The 17,061-nt window shown below is 48.0% G+C and overlaps 1 non-coding gene across 1 annotated transcript; it reads left to right on the forward strand.

Moving 5' to 3' along the window:
* The first annotated feature begins 299 nt into the window (after positions 1-299).
* On the forward strand, positions 300-499 carry LOC119968119. Its single transcript, XR_005461133.1, has one exon. It is a non-coding gene; the product is annotated as a U2 spliceosomal RNA (small nuclear RNA).
* Positions 500-17,061: the final 16,562 nt, after the last annotated feature.

Raw genomic sequence — 17,061 nt, forward strand, 5'->3', positions numbered from 1 at the left:
GATGCCACATATGGTCAAACACTGCCTTGAGATCAGCTGAGGATCAGTGAGGAAGTTATTGCTGTGGAATTGCCTCATTGTGGCATTATCGATGACACATTCCACCACCTAACTGATGCTCGCGAGTGGAGTGATGAGGCGGTAATTGGCCTGCTTGGATTTTATCTAGTTTCTGTGGACTGTGCATACCTGGGCAATTTCCCACAATGCTCAGCAGATGTCAGGGTTGTAGCTGAGAAACCGTACTGGTGGTGCGACTAGTTCTGGAGACCAAGTATTGTGCAGAATAGTGTCAGGGCATCGCTTCTCAGCTTTTTGGCAAAGATCAAGTGTAGTATCTGCTCTGCCTTTTGGCTCAGGTCTGGTATGTTTCTCTTGTGGGGACCATGAATTGGATTCAATTTGAATTTGAATTGGTTTTTGGAGCAGGCAAGGAGCTGGATTAGGAGTTCACCCCTGTCCACACTCTGAACACTGGCTTCGTAACTCAGAAAAGTAAGATAAAAAAAATAGTGTCAGGGCCCATAACTTTTGCAGTATCCCTTGATTGGATATCACACAGAGTGAATCGAATGGGCTGTGGACTGGCATCTGTGATTAAGGGTAACCCCGGAGGGGGTCGAGTTGGATTATTAACATGAAACTTTTACAATAACTGTCTCCGACATCACAGCGCATGGGGATATTGTCGATGCCTCCTCCTCCGGTTCGGTGTTTAATTGTCCACCACCATTGAAGGCTTGATCTTGAATTTAAATCTCAACCATTGTTTGTGGACTGGTTCATCTTTGGACAGTCCATGGTTAGGGTCTGAAATGAACTGCCCTAAAGGGTGGAGAAACCAGACTTAATCAGGAGAGAATTGGATAAGCAACTGACAAGAAAATAAAACAAGGAGATTATGAGGAGACTGAAAATGAGAGGTGGTGTTCGTGCTGCGCGCTGATATTGACGGACGCGTCCCAATACCCAACTGCTGGATTGCAACCAATCTCTGATATTTTGGTCTCACTGATGTTTTCCAACAAATTACCATGGTGAAAGAGAACAATCATGTCCAAGAGTACGACTGAACATCACCAATATCAGTCACACTAGGAACTTAATTTCTGAGGGACATGAAGGGTGCAGGCCATTCACTGGACCAATATGAGAACCAGGGATAGCCATCTAATGTTTGAAGGAAGATTTCCTTTGTTGTTTAGCACTTCTTCCAATAATGATTTGCTATTGTGCATAATCAGACTTGTCCCGACTTGAGGTCCCAATGAAGTCTCAGCATTGATCCTATTTCAACCACAGGGAATTAACATAGTTATCATCTGTTTAAGCAAATTGGAAAAAAACATATTTGGAATAATTCTTCAACCTCAATATCCCTGTGGGGATCGTCGGGATATAAAGTATGTGCACTTGTAATGCCTAACCGGAGTTTATTTCAGAGATATTGTCTCCTGCACGGAAGAGAAGGTCCCAACGCACAGGAAAATGCACTCGATAGTGAGACTGTTCAGGAAAAAATACTATACGGTTCTTGCGATAATTGGCGTACCTGGTAAGTGTATATAAATAATGATAATTAAATAACCAAATTGCATTCAGCTGAGGAAGGCGCTGTGCTCTGAAAGCTAGTGATTCGAAACAAACCTGTTGGACTTTAACCTGGTGTTGTAAGATTTCTTATCCAGCAGAGGGCAGCAGAGCAGAGCTACTGATTGGCTGTTCCAGGGAGATTTGCATACGTGCAGTGCGGTCAGCCTAATTTGTCGATGATTTGTGGAGGGGCTGTTGTCAAGTGTCCTTCCTTGCAAAGGGGATTGAGTTTAAAAGCAGAGAGGTAATGTTGCAGTTGTGCCAGGTGCTGGTGAGGCCACACCTGGAGTACTGTGTGTAGTTTTGGTCTCCACACTTAAGAAAGGATGGGCTAGCACTAGAGGGGGTGCAGAGGAGATTCACTAGGCTGATTCCGGAGTTGAGGGGGTTATCGTATGAGGAGAGGCTGAGTAGATTGGGATTATATTCACTGGAATTCAGAAGGTTGAGGGGATCTAATAGAAACATATACATTTTTGAAGGGAATAGATAAGATAGTAGAAAGGATGTTTCCACTGGTAGGTGAAAGTAGGACAAGAGGGCATAGCCCCAAGATTAGGGGGAGCAGATATAGGACTGAATCAAGGAGGAACTTCTTCACCCAGAGGCTGGTTAAAGTATGGAATTCCCTACCGAAAGGAGTAGTAGATGCTACTTCATTGAATATTTTTAAAGATAGGGTAGATATTTTTTTGAAAAATAAAGGAATTACGGGATATGGCGAGAATGCGGGTAAGTGGTTCTGAGACCACGAAAAGATCAGCCATGATCTTATAGAATGGTGGAGCAGGCTCGAAGGGCTTGACGGTCTACTTCTGCTCCTAGTTCTTATGTTCTTAATGTGCTCACCCCAGTCCAACGCCGGCATCTCCACATTATAAGTAATGAAGTTGTGTAAACCTTAGTTTGGAATGGTTTCTGTTATTACGCTGTGAATGATAATGTTCCTGAGGATTAGATTCTCACAGTTATACAGGTACACACTCAGTAATATAATAACGTTAATTAAATGACCTGAATTGCCTGATCTGTTTTATTCTGCTGTCTCAATTGTTTCTAGCTCACAGGCACTCCACATTATAAAGTAACTGCATTCAGTGAAATATTCTTTAATGTTGAAACAAATTTAAAGCAGGAAACTCTGTGAGTTGGAAGTGTTACTGGGGTTATTTATAGATGATGAAATGAAAAATGAAAATCGCTTATTGTCACGAGTAGACTTCAATGAAGTTACTGTGAAAAGACCCTAGTTGTCACATTCTGGCGCCTGTTATGGGAATCGAACCGTGCTGCTGGCCTGCTTGGTCTACTTTCAAAGCCAGCGATTTAGCCCAGTGTGCTAAACAGCCCCTATGAATTGTGTAATAAGTGGGTGAATTATTGCTGTGGCACATTTCACCCTTGTAAACGTGTTATACTGAGAGTATCTGTGAATTCAGAATTATCCTAATTTCTGTCACCAATCTGACCTCAATGACCCTTTGTTGCTGTGGGTATTTTTGGGAGCAGAATTGTACAGATTGCGGATCACTAACAGTATAGACCTACCTGACCTCAGCTAACATATGTGATTGGGATCACCTTTCAGTGTTGAATTGTACTCAGTGTGGGTCATGCACAAAAGTGTAATACATGGCCCCGGTTACCATGTATTTCTGGGAACAGCTATCAGTGTAGAATTGTACCGAGTGTGAGACACGAACAATAGTGTAATACTACTGTATTAGCATGTTAGCATCAGTTACCATGTGTTACTGGGAGTACTGACCAGTGTAGAATTTTACTGAGCACAAGGCACTAATATGAATGGAATAGGTTGACTCTATTTTGAAATGACACTTTATTTGGAGAGTGATCGCTCCAAATAATGGAGCTTCCTCTGTTTCACCAATAGAATAGTTTAAAACAGGAAGAGTTTTCTGTTAGCTTGTGTTGCGTGGTAATGCTCGTAGAAAGAGAAATGTCTTGATATTTTCCTGTTTTCCATTGATGATGTAGAATTGTTTTGCTGTGAATCATTAGTGATAGTGAAATACCTGACCCTAGTGATGATGTATTACTGAGATTTACTGTCAGTGAAGAATTGCACTGAGTGTGGGCCACTAATCAGAATGAATACCTGACAGTAGTGACCATTTATTACTGGGAGTACCTGTCAGGGAATAATTTGACTGTGTGTGTCACTATTCAGAGTGGAATACCTGACTCCAGTGAAGATGTATCATTGGGACTTGCTATCTGTGTAGCATTGGACTGTGTGTGGGTCATTAACCAGAGTGGAATATCTGACCACAGTTACTGTATGTTACTAGGAGTATCTGTCAATGTTACAAAGCACAGAGTGTGGATCACAAACTGGCGTGTAACACCTCACTATGGTTCGGATATTGTTCCTGCAGCATCTTTCATTGTTCAATTGCGTTCGGTGTGGGGAACCATCTCATTCTTACTCTGGGTAGAGTTAATGACAGCACCTTCTGCTCCTGAATAATTGCCTTCTCCACTCCAGACAGTTCCTGAGTGGAGTGCTCTGTATTACATTTCAAATGCCTTCAATATTATGAAGTTAAAACTCTGATGATTGTGAAGTTGCAGATATTACAGCAGATAAACTTGGCATTTGTGCCAACTGAGTTCCGTCTGACGTTATGCTGCACACCCGCCCCCCTCCGTTCCAGCTCATCGAATCCCATCAGTATACAGTTCCATCCCTGTCTCCTTCATGCACTGAGCTCACGTCCTTTAAGTGTTTCACATCTGAACTATTCCATGGCCCAAGAATTCCAAATTCACACCACACTGAACAAACAGTTCTGCCTTTACTTTCTAAATAGACACGCTCAAATGTGGAAATAACTTCTCCACATCCCCCCCTCAATATTTCTCCACATCTATCATTTCCAATGATGGCATTATTACTGAAAATACTGTGTGCACCTGCTTCAATGCCTCGACATTCACTTTGCGATTTGTAGACAAGAACCGTACATACTGTGCTAAATGTGCGATAACCTTGGTTTTACAAAAGCTAATATGATCTTGTTTCTTTTAATGGTCTTCTTATAGACATGCACCCAGTGCTTTGAGCATATTAACATAATCAAAATAAACTTAATTTCAATAATTGATGCATTTGCAGCCCCGGTATCCTAATAACAGTCAGTCATTCTAATGAATGAGAGCCCACTGTCTAACTGACTGATTTGAGTCAGGGAGGAATGTCTCGTATTCCGGGGACTGATCCAAATTCTGGATGGGTTACAACCTCGGGTATGACCGAAGTCCAGAGAAGTGTTTGCCAATCGATCAGTTTATTTGTTTCATGATTAAATATTAAACATGCCTCACAGAATCACAGAAAAATACAGTGCAGAAAAGACCCTTCGGCCCATCGAGTCTGCACCGCCACATGACCTGCCAATCCTAATCCCATTTACCAGCACTTGGCTCATAGCCTCGAATGTTAAGACGTGCCAAGTGCTCATCCAGGTAGTTTTTGAAGGATGTGAGGCAACCTGCCTCCATTACTCTCCCAGGCAGTGTGTTCCAGACCATCATCACCCTCTGGGTAAAAAGGTTTTTCCTCAAACCCTCCCTGAACCATCCGCTCCTCACCTGGAACTTGTGTCCCCTCGTAGCCTTCAACTAAGGGGAACAGCCGTTCTCTATCCACCCTGTCCATGCGCCTCATAATCTTCTACACCTTGATTAGGTCACCCTCAGTATTCACTGCTCCAGTGAAAACAATCCAAGCCTATCCAACCTCTCTTCATAACTAAAATGCTCCATCCCAGGCAACATCAGTTGAAACGCCTCTGCACCCGCTCCAGAGCAAACACATACTTCCTATAATGCGACGACTAGAACTGCACACAGTACTCCAGCTGCTGCATCACCAATACTCTACATATCTCCAAAATGACTTCCGTGCTTTTGCCATCTATATCACGATGGATAATTGCAAGTGTACCATATGCCTTTTTCACTACCCTATAAACCCGCCCTTCTGCCTTCAGACATCTATTTACAACATGCCACGGTCTCTTTGTTCCACAGGACTTCCCAGTGTGGTGTCATTCATTGAATATTTCCTTGTCAACTTGCACCTTCCAAAATGTAACACCTTACACTTTCCAATACCTTTCCCTCCCTGTGACAACTTGCTCAATAACCTCACAATCTCTTTCCCCGAGTTCCATAGCTGCCTCCTCATTCTCTTGGGTGAAGATAAATGTGAAATATTAATTTAACACACTACCACTGTCCTCTGGCTCCACCACAGATTCCCATCCTTGGTCCCTAATGGACCCTACTGATTCTCTAGTTATCCTCTTACCATTGATCTACTTGGAGAATATCCTGAGATTTCCCTACTTTTACCAGCTAGAGATTTCTCATATCCCCTCCTTCACTTCTAATTGCTTTCGTAATCTCAATCCTGGACTTTCTGTACTCCACTAATGTGTATGTTTATTTGTTTCCCTTGTATTTATGAAGGGCCTCTCTCTTCCTTCTCATTGTATCCTGAATATCTCTGGCCATCCATGGTTCTCTGGGCTTGTTACTCCTTCCTATTACCCTAGAGGGAACATGTTGGGCCTGTACCCTCCCCATTTCCTCTTTGAACACCCTCCCACTGCTCTTCTGTAGATCTCCCCACCAGGAACCTGTTCCAATCTACCATGGCCAGATCCTGCCTTATGTTATTAAAATCTGCTCTTCCCCAATCCAACAGAATTTTCTGCAATTTGCCGATTTCCTTGTACAGAACAAACTGACATTGCGCCATGTTAAGGTCGCTATTACTAAAATACTCCCCCACCATCGCATCAACCACTCTGTCTGGCTTCATTCCCCAGCATTAGGTCCAGCTCTGCACCACCCCTTGTTGGACCCTCCACATGTTACATGTTGAGCTAAAAAAAATTCTCATCTCAGTTTTATGAACTCTGCTCCATCTAAGCCCTGAACACAATGACTATCCCAGCTAATGTTGGGAAAGTTGAATTCACCCAGTATAATTACCCTATTATTTTTACATCTGCAGATTATGCATATATTTGCTTCTCAATTTCCCTGTGGTTATCCTTTGGTAATAAACACTCAGCAATGTGCCTGTCCCTTTTTTATTCCTAAACTCTACCCACAAAGCTTCAATTAATGCCAATATGCAATCCTGTGCAGCACGGTAGCAGAAGTGGATGGCACTGTGGTTTCACAGCGCCAGGGTGCCAGGTTCCATTCCCCTCTGGGTCACTGTCTGTGCGGAATTTGCACGTTCTCCCCGTGTCTGCACGGGTTTCCTCTGGGTGCTCCGGTTTCCTTCCAAAGACGTGCAAGTTAGGTGGATTGGCCATGATTAATTGCTCTTAGTGACCAAAAAAGGTTAGGAGGGGTTATTGGTTGACGGGGACAGGGTGGAAGTGTGGGCTTAAGTGGGTTGGTACAGACTCGATGGGCCGAATGGCCTCCTACTACACTGTATGTTCTATGTTCAGTAATTGTCTTCTTAATTAATATTGCAATCCCTCCCCCTCTTTTTCCCCCTCGCCTGTCCCTCCTGAAGATTTTGTATCCCGGGATGTTGAGCTGCCAATCCTGCCCCTCCCTCAACCACATCTCAGCAATGGCTACTACATCTTAATTCCACGTGTCAACCCACGCCCTTAACTCGTCCAGTTTCCCTGTAATACTCTGTTCATTAAAGTAGAGGCCATTCAGCCTTGTCGTACTCTCTGGCAACTTACTGCCGCTGTATTAACTCTGACTTGATAGTTCTTCTGTGACGCACTGTGTCCCTATTCTGGTAACAGTCTGCATCCCCTTCCCCTGCCACCTGCAAGTGATCTGCTGCATGTCCCAGCTCCTTATCTGTTAAGGTAGGAGACAAGGTGAGGTCAATATTGCAATTTTTTACCTCTTAAGCAATCCCAAAGCCAATGTTTGCGTGACAAAAGCAGTCCTTACTACATGTGCTCAGAAACTGGGAATGTTTATCGGTAATTTTCAGTCTTCTCTCTTTCTCTGACAGCGAATTTAATGGTAATTGTGGTCGTGTCACAGGGAAAGTGTGGCCTCTCCGCTGGTACCGTTCGTTACCTGGTAGCCATGGCAATGGCAGATCTCCTGTCAATTATCACTGAGGTCATACTCAACCAAATCAATGATTATTATTTCCCAATGGTTTTAATGGATTTCACCACTGGGTGTCGGGTTCGATATATTCTGCTCCGTATAGGCATCGATTGTTCTGTATGGTTCACCGTCACTTTCACTTTTGATCGATTTGTCTTTATTTGTTGTCAGAAGCTGAAATCTAAATATTGCACCAAGAGAACTGCGGAGGTGATACTAGCAACAACCGGTATTTTTCTCTGTTTAAAAAACATTCCCCATTTCTTTAGATTTGAACCCTCAAAGATAATTAATAATGTTGACTTCAGATGTTCTAATAAGCCAAGCTACTTTACTGTCCCGGTTTAGTGACACGGGAGGCTGGAATTGACCGCACGATAAGCCATGGTGCTGTAACACTCGTCATTCAGAGCTGCCATCAACCACATGGGAGTCAGACATTCAAAGAAGCTCTGGAAGGATCTATGCACTGTCCCACTGCAAGTCACCATCGTCCCCTGGAATGTAGGGACTAAGGGCAAACAGTCCACATGTATCTTTTCACAGAGAATGTGCGCTGTCATCAGTCAGACACGAGCGTCATGCTCAGAGAAGCCATGTGAAAATAATGGGATGTCCACCTCACTCTCCATGAACCTAGCGGCAATGATTGGGCTAATATATTATAACGTTCCTGATGCTGAATGGTGGGAAACATGACCCACAACTGATGGGGTGAGGATGTTCACGACAAGCTTTCAGGCGGACGTAAAATCCAACTGGAGAGATTTTCCGTTCCCATCTCCAAACCTGCCCAAAGCTGACAGAAACTCCCCGCTATATCCATTGTATTCATCCAAATAATCTGCTATTGTGGGGGGAGAAAACAGCAAACTACCCTTCTTTAAACCATCTAGTTCTAACCCTGTTTCACAGGTATGGAAATTCCAGGATTCCAGATGATGGTCCCACTCCCAGACCAGTGAATACATAGACAGGAGTTTACACTGAATGTTTCACTGTCTTTCACGTATAAATTAAAACAACCAACTCTTGTACTAAGATCTCACAGGTTGTTCCCCTGGCAATGAAGGAAATTACTGAGAGTAAATAACTGCAAATGGAAATAGTCAACTCCCACTATTCATGGGAATTCCACTCCCACTAGATCTCAAGGTTAAATTGCAAATGGTGAACACAGTTTATAATGGGACGGAATTGAAAAGGCTCAAGGCAAAGTAAGCACAGGGTGGAGAAGCACGCAGTCAAGGGTAAGAGCAAATACCTTCAGATGGGAGGGGGGTGGGAAGAGAGATGTGAAAGAGAGAATGAACAGGACTTCTTTCCTCAGTGAACTGGGTCATGCACAAATACAAGAGACAACCAACGAGGTTTGAATTAGCACAAAACCATTGCAGTTAATTGTTCCCTGTTGCATTCTCCATGTCAAGTCACATTCTCACAATCCTGTTGCTCTTCGGTCTATAATTCCTGTTTACGAACCACCATGTGATTACTCCGCACTCCATCATTCACTGATCTGATCATCGTAGCAGTGAAAAGGAGACAAATATTGACAGGATAAATTAGGTTACTTTCCTTTACTTCATGCCTGCAACTGCCTGACTCCAGGAAATATCCACAGTACACATCAAAATGTTATTATTACTGCATGCTTTCGGCACATTTAATGTGGGTTACACATTATCTGACCTCACTGGCTCCATCCTCCTCGGGTAACACACTGTCTGATCTCACTGGCTCCATCCTCCCCAGGGTAACACACTGTCTGATCTCACTGGCTCCATCCTCCCCGGGTTACACACTGTCTGATCTCACTGGCTGAACCTCACTGGGTTACACACTGTCTGATCTCACTGGCTCCATCCTCCCCGGGTTACACACTGTCTGATCTCACTGGCTGAACCTCACTGGGTTACACACTGTCTGATCTCACCGGCTCCAACCTCCCCGGGTTACACACTGTCTGACCTCACCGGCTCCAACCTCCCCGGGTTACACACTGTCTGATCTCACTGGCTCAACCTCCCTGGGTTACACACAGTCTGATCTCACTGACTCCATCCTCCCCGGGTTACACACTGTCTGATCTCACCAACTCCATCCTCCCCGGGTTACATACTGTCTGATCTCACTGGCTCCATCCTCCCCGGGTTACACAGTCTGATCTCACTGGCTCCATCCACCCCGGGTTACACAGTGTCTGATCTCAATGGCTCCATCCTCCCCGGGATACACACTGTCTGATCTCACTGGCTCCATCCTCCCCGGGTTACACAGTGTCTGATCTCAATGGCTCCATCCTCCCCGGGTTACACACTGTCTGATCTCACTGGCTCCATCCTCCCCGGGTTACACACTGTCTGATCTCACTGGCTCCATCCTCCCGGGTTACACACTGTCTGATCTCACTGGCTCCATCCTCCCCGGGTTACACACTGTCTGATCTCACTGGCTCCATCGTCCTCGGGTCTACACACTGTCTGATCTCACTGGCTCCATCCTCCCCGGGTTACACACTGTCTGATCTCACTGGCTCCATCCTCCCCGGGTTACACAGTGTCTGATCTCAATGGCTCCATCCTCCCCAGGTTACACACTGTCTGATCTCACTGGCTCCATCCTCCCCGGGTTACACACTGTCTGATCTCACTGGCTCCATCCTCCCCGGGTTACACACTGTCTGATCTCACTGGCTACATCCTCCCCGGGTTACACACTGTCTGATCTCACTGGCTCCATCCTCCCCGGGTTACACAGTGTCTGATCTCACTGGCTCCATCCTCCCCGGGTTACACACTGTCTGATCTCACTGGCCCCATCCTCCCCGGGTTACACACTGTCTGATCTCACTGGCTCCATCCTCCCCGGGTTACACACTGTCTGATCTCACTGGCTCCATCCTCCCCGGGTTACACACTGTCTGATCTCACGGGCTCCATCCTCCCCGAGTTTAACACTGTCTGATCTCACTGACACCATCCTCCCCGGGTTACACACTGTCTGATCTCACTGGCTCCATCCTCCACGGGTTACACACTGTCTGATCTCACTGGCTCCATCCTTCCCGGGTTACACAGTGTCTGATCTCAATGGCTCCATCCTCCCCGGGTTACACACTGTCTGATCTCACTGGCTCCATCCTACCCGGGTTACACACTGTCTGATCTCACTGGCTCCATCCTCCACGGGTTACACACTGTCTGATCTCACTGGCTCCATCCTTCCCGGGTTACACAGTGTCTGATCTCACTGACTCCATCCTCCCCGGGTTACACACTGTCTGATCTCACTGGCTCCATCATTCCCGGGTTACACAGTGTCTGATCTCACTGACTCCATCCTCCCCGGGTTACACACTGTCTGATCTCACTGACTCCATCCTCCCTGGGTTACACACTGTCTGATCTCACTGACTCCATCCTCCCCGGGTTACACACTGTCTGATCTCACTGGCTCCATCCTCCCCGGGTTACACACTGTCTGATCTCACTGGCTCCATCCTCCCCGGGTTACAAACTGTCTGATCTCACTGGCACCATCCTCCCCGGGTTACACACTGTCTGATCTCACTGGCACCATCCTCCCCGGGTTACACACTGTCTGATCTCACTGGCTCCATCCTCCCCGGGTTACACACTGTCTGATCTCACTGGCTCCATCCTCCCCGGGTTACACACTGTCTGATCTCACTGGCTCCATCCTCCCCGGGTTACACACTGTCTGATCTCACTGGCTCCATCCTCCCCGGGTTACACACTGTCTGATCTCACTGGCTCCATCCTCCCCGGGTTACAAACTGTCTGATCTCACTGGCTCCATCCTCCCCGGGTTACACAGTGTCTGATCTCAATGGCTCCATCCTCCCCGGGTTACACACTGTCTGATCTCACTGGCCCCATCCTCCCCGGGTTACACACTGTCTGATCTTACTGGCTCCATCCTCCCCGGGTTACACACTGTCTGATCTCACGGGCTCCATCCTCCCCGAGTTACACACTGTCTGATCTCACTGGCTCCATCCTCCCCGGGTTACACACTGTCTGATCTCACTGACTCCATCCTCCACGGGTTACACACTGTCTGATCTCACTGACTCCATCCTCCCCGGGTTACACACTGTCTGATCTCACTGGCTCCATCCTCCCCGGGTTACACACTGTCTGATCTCACTGGCTCCATCCTCCCCGGGTTACACACTGTCTGATCTCACTGACTCCATCCTCCCCGGGTTACACACTGTCTGATCTCACTGGCTCCATCCTCCCCGGGTTACACACTGTCTGATCTCACTGGCTCCATCCTCCCCGGGTTACACACTGTCTGATCTGACTGGCTCCATCCTCCCCGGGTTACACACTGTCTGATCTCACTGGCTCCATCCTCCCCGGGTTACACACTGTCTGATCTCACTGGCTCCATCCTCCCCGGGTTACACACTGTCTGATCTCACGGGCTCCATCCTCCCCGAGTTTAACACTGTCTGATCTCACTGACACCATCCTCCCCGGGTTACACACTGTCTGATCTCACTGGCTCCATCCTCCACGGGTTACACACTGTCTGATCTCACTGGCTCCATCCTTCCCGGGTTACACAGTGTCTGATCTCAATGGCTCCATCCTCCCCGGGTTACACACTGTCTGATCTCACTGGCTCCATCCTACCCGGGTTACACACTGTCTGATCTCACTGGCTCCATCCTCCACGGGTTACACACTGTCTGATCTCACTGGCTCCATCCTTCCCGGGTTACACAGTGTCTGATCTCACTGACTCCATCCTCCCCGGGTTACACACTGTCTGATCTCACTGGCTCCATCCTTCCCGGGTTACACAGTGTCTGATCTCACTGACTCCATCCTCCCCGGGTTACACACTGTCTGATCTCACTGACTCCATCCTCCCTGGGTTACACACTGTCTGATCTCACTGACTCCATCCTCCCCGGGTTACACACTGTCTGATCTCACTGGCTCCATCCTCCCCGGGTTACACACTGTCTGATCTCACTGGCTCCATCCTCCCCGGGTTACAAACTGTCTGATCTCACTGGCACCATCCTCCCCGGGTTACACACCGTCTGATCTCACTGGCACCATCCTCCCCGGGTTACACACTGTCTGATCTCACTGGCTCCATCCTCCCCGGGTTACACACTGTCTGATCTCACTGGCTCCATCCTCCCCGGGTTACACACTGTCTGATCTCACTGGCTCCATCCTCCCCGGGTTACACACTGTCTGATCTCACTGGCTCCATCCTCCCCGGGTTACACACTGTCTGATCTCACTGGCTCCATCCTCCCCGGGTTACAAACTGTCTGATCTCACTGGCTCCATCCTCCCCGGGTTACACACTGTCTGATCTCACTGGCTCCATCCTCCCCGGGTTACACACTGTCTGATCTCACTGGCCCCATCCTCCCCGGGTTACACACTGTCTGATCTTACTGGCTCCATCCTCCCCGGGTTACACACTGTCTGATCTCACTGGCTCCATCCTCCCCGAGTTACACACTGTCTGATCTCACTGGCTCCATCCTCCCCGGGTTACACACTGTCTGATCTCACTGACTCCATCCTCCACGGGTTACACACTGTCTGATCTCACTGACTCCATCCTCCCCGGGTTACACACTGTCTGATCTCACTGGCTCCATCCTCCCCGGGTTACACACTGTCTGATCTCACTGGCTCCATCCTCCCCGGGTTACACACTGTCTGATCTCACTGACTCCATCCTCCCCGGGTTACACACTGTCTGATCTCACTGGCTCCATCCTCCCCGGGTTACACACTGTCTGATCTCACTGGCTCCATCCTCCCCGGGTTACACACTGTCTGATCTGACTGGCTCCATCCTCCCCGGGTTACACACTGTCTGATCTCACTGGCTCCATCCTCCCCGGGTTACACACTGTCTGATCTCACTGGCTCCATCCTCCCCGGGTTACACACTGTCTGATCTGACTGGCTCCATCCTCCCCGGGTTACACACTGTCTGATCTCACTGGCTCCATCCTCCCCGGGTTACACACTGTCTGATCTCACTGGCTCCATCCTCCACGGGACTACACACTGTCTGATCTCACTGGCTCCATCCTCCCCGGGTAACACACTGTCTGATCTCACCTGCTCCATCTTTCCCGTGTTACACACTGTCTGATCTCACTGACTCCATCCTCCCCGGGTCTACACACTGTCTGATCTCACCTGCTCCATCCTCCCCGGGTTACACAGTGTCTGATCTCACCTGCTCCATCTTTCCCGTGTTACACACAGTCTGATCTCACTGGCTCCACCCTTCCCGGGTTACACACTGTCTGATCTCACTGGCTCCATCCTCCCCGGGTTACACACTGTCTGATCTCACTGGCTCCATCCTCCCCAGGTTACACACTGTCTGATCTCACTGACTCCATCCTCCCCAGGTTACACACTGTCTGATCTCACTGACTCCATCCTCCCCGGGTTACACGCTGTCTGATCTCACTCACTCCATCCTCCCCGGGTAACACACTGTCTGATCTCACCTGCTCCATCTTTCCCGTGTTGCACACTGTCTGATCTTACTGGCTCCATCTTCTTGATTGGATTGGATTTGTTTATTGTCACGTGTACCGAGGTAGAGTTAAAAGTATTTTCTGCGAGAATCTCAAACAGATCATTTTGGAATGGAAAGAAAATACATAATAGGGCATCACAAGGTTCACAATGTGGAATCATAGCGTGGTAGCGGTTTCTGAATCTGTTCGTGCACGTTCTCAGATCTTTGTATCTCCTGCCCGATGGAAGAAGTTGGATGAATAAGTTAGCCCGGTGGAAGGGTCTTTTCCAAGGCAGCGGGAGGTGTAGATAGAGTTAATGGACGGGAGGCAGGTTTGTATGATGGACGGGCCGGTGTTCATGACTCTCTTTCTTGCCATCTTGGGCTGAGCAGTTGCCATACCAGGCTGTGATGCAGCAAGATAGGATGCTTTCTATGGTACATCTGTAAAAGATGATCAGAGTCAGTGTGGACATGCTGAATTTCCCTTGCTTCCTGACGAAGTACGGGCGCTGTTGTGCCTTCTTGGTGGTAGCGTCGACGTTGGTGGACCAGGAGAGATTTTTGGTGATATGCATACCGAGGAATTTGAAACTGCTAACCATCTCCACCTCGGCCCCGTTGATACTAACAGGGGTGTGAACAGTACTTTGCTTCCTTAAGCCAATGACCAGCTCTTTCGTTTTGCTGGCATTGAGGGATAAACTGTTGTTGTCACACCACTCCACTAGATTCTCGAGCACCCTCCTATATTCTGACTCGTCATTCGAGATCCGACCCACTATAGTTGTGTCGCCAGCAAACTTATAGATGGAGTTGTAACCAAATTTTGTCATGCATTTGTGTGTGTATAAGGAGTATAGTAGGGGGCAAAGTCTGCAGCCCTGCTATATGACCCCTGGTTTTGAGGACTAACTTGGAGAGGTGTTGTTACTTATTCTTACAGATTGTGGTCTATGGGTCAGAATGTCGAGTATCCAGTTGATATGAGCTAGCTTGGGATCATGGTTTTGAAGGTGGAGCTGTGGTCAATATGGAGTCAGATGTAGATATGTTGTCGAGATGCTCCAGGGATATGTGTAGGGCTAGGGAGATGGCGTCTGCTGTGGACTGGTTGCGAACGTCTGCTGTGGACTGGTTGCGGTGGTATGGGAATTGCAATGGATCTAGGCATCCTGGGAGTATGGCGTTGATGTGCTTCATGACCAACCTCTTGAAGCACTTCATTACGACTGATGTCAGGGCCACCGGACGGTAGTCACTGAGTAACGTCAGAACTGATATCAGTCGTCTCAATTCTAATTTATCCCCCATATGCAAAACACAGACATACAAAGTAGTGATGGAAGTGAGCCACGTGACTCCTGCATTTTGCTGTTCTATTGACAAGATCAAGGTTGACAAGCCCAGACTTTTTACCTCCACCCTCCCAGAAACTTTCAATCTTGTTTTCAGTCAAGAATCTCACTCAGCCTGGACTTCTGGTGACGGCGGGCAGGAGGTTGCCGCATACTGGAGGGCTCCCGCTCGGGAATAGATCTTTTGCGGTTCTAATGCCCAGTCCTGGGGGCAACACAGGCTGAAAAAGTTCTAAGAAGACACAGGGAGGAGAAATGTCCAAGTTTGGAAAACAAAACAGCCGGGGTTAATGAATGTCCGCTGGTGAGTGGAAAAGTCAGTGCAGGAACTGACAGGAAAGCGGAGACTGGGGCACCAGGGGAGGCCGCATTGCTCACAGCCGAAGAAATGACCAAGGTGGTGGCTGTGGAACGTGAAAAAAAGTTCACAAAGCACATGGAAGCGATGAAGAAGGAGATGGGGCGGTATTTAAGGTGCTGGTGGAGGAGGCAATTGTCCCGGTATGGCAGCGGTAACAAGCGCAGAGGCGGAGATGTGGGAACAAGGTGAGACACTGAAGGAAGTGGAAGAGGCATTATCGCAGCACAGTGATCAACACACCTCGATGGGGAAGGAGTTGCGGAAGTTGGCAGAGACCAACAAGGGTCTGTGAGCCAGGAAGACCTGTGAAACAGATCCAGATGGCAGAATGTAATGATCGTGGGTCTGCCCAAATAGGTGGAAGGCCCGAGGCCGACGGAGTATTTTGCCACGATGTTGGCGAAGTTATTGGGGGAGGGGGACGATCCCTCTCGATATGAACTGGATTGGGTTCGTCGGTCGTGGGGGCCTCTACCGAAGGTGAGTGAGCCGCCAGGAATAGAGACTTGTGTCTTTCCGTTGGTATAGTGTGAAGGAGGAGGTCAACTTGCTCCCACATCTCTATCGCTGAGATTGACACCGCTGCCGTCACCGGGCCAATCGCCAACTCCACCAGCACTTTCAATACCGCCTCCATCTCCTTCTTCATCGTATCCATGTGCTTTGTGAACTATTTTTCACGTCCCATAGCCATCACCTTGGTCATTTCTTCTGCTGTGAGCAAGTGCTGGGCAAAGCAGAAGTGGGTGGTGCAGTGGGCTGGAGATGGTAAACGCATTCACCAGGACTTTACTGTGGAGCTGGTGAGGACGCAGGCTGCCTTCAGCCAGGTGATGAAAACACTGAGGGGCTGCGGCTATCGGAGCCTGGTAGAACAGGTTTTGGTGAGTCGAGCCAGGGTGAAAGGTTGGGGGAAGGAACCGAGGTTGGGGGGAGTTTAACAAGAAGAAGTGGAGGGGAGGAGTCTGGGGTGAGGGTGTCTGTAATTCATGGGTGTGATTCACGGTACTCTTTCAGGGATTGGATGGCATTGAATGTTAGTGGGGGGGGGGGGTACGATATATG

Source organism: Scyliorhinus canicula, chromosome 6, assembly GCF_902713615.1.
Source record: "Scyliorhinus canicula chromosome 6, sScyCan1.1, whole genome shotgun sequence".
Taxonomy (NCBI): domain Eukaryota; kingdom Metazoa; phylum Chordata; class Chondrichthyes; order Carcharhiniformes; family Scyliorhinidae; genus Scyliorhinus; species Scyliorhinus canicula.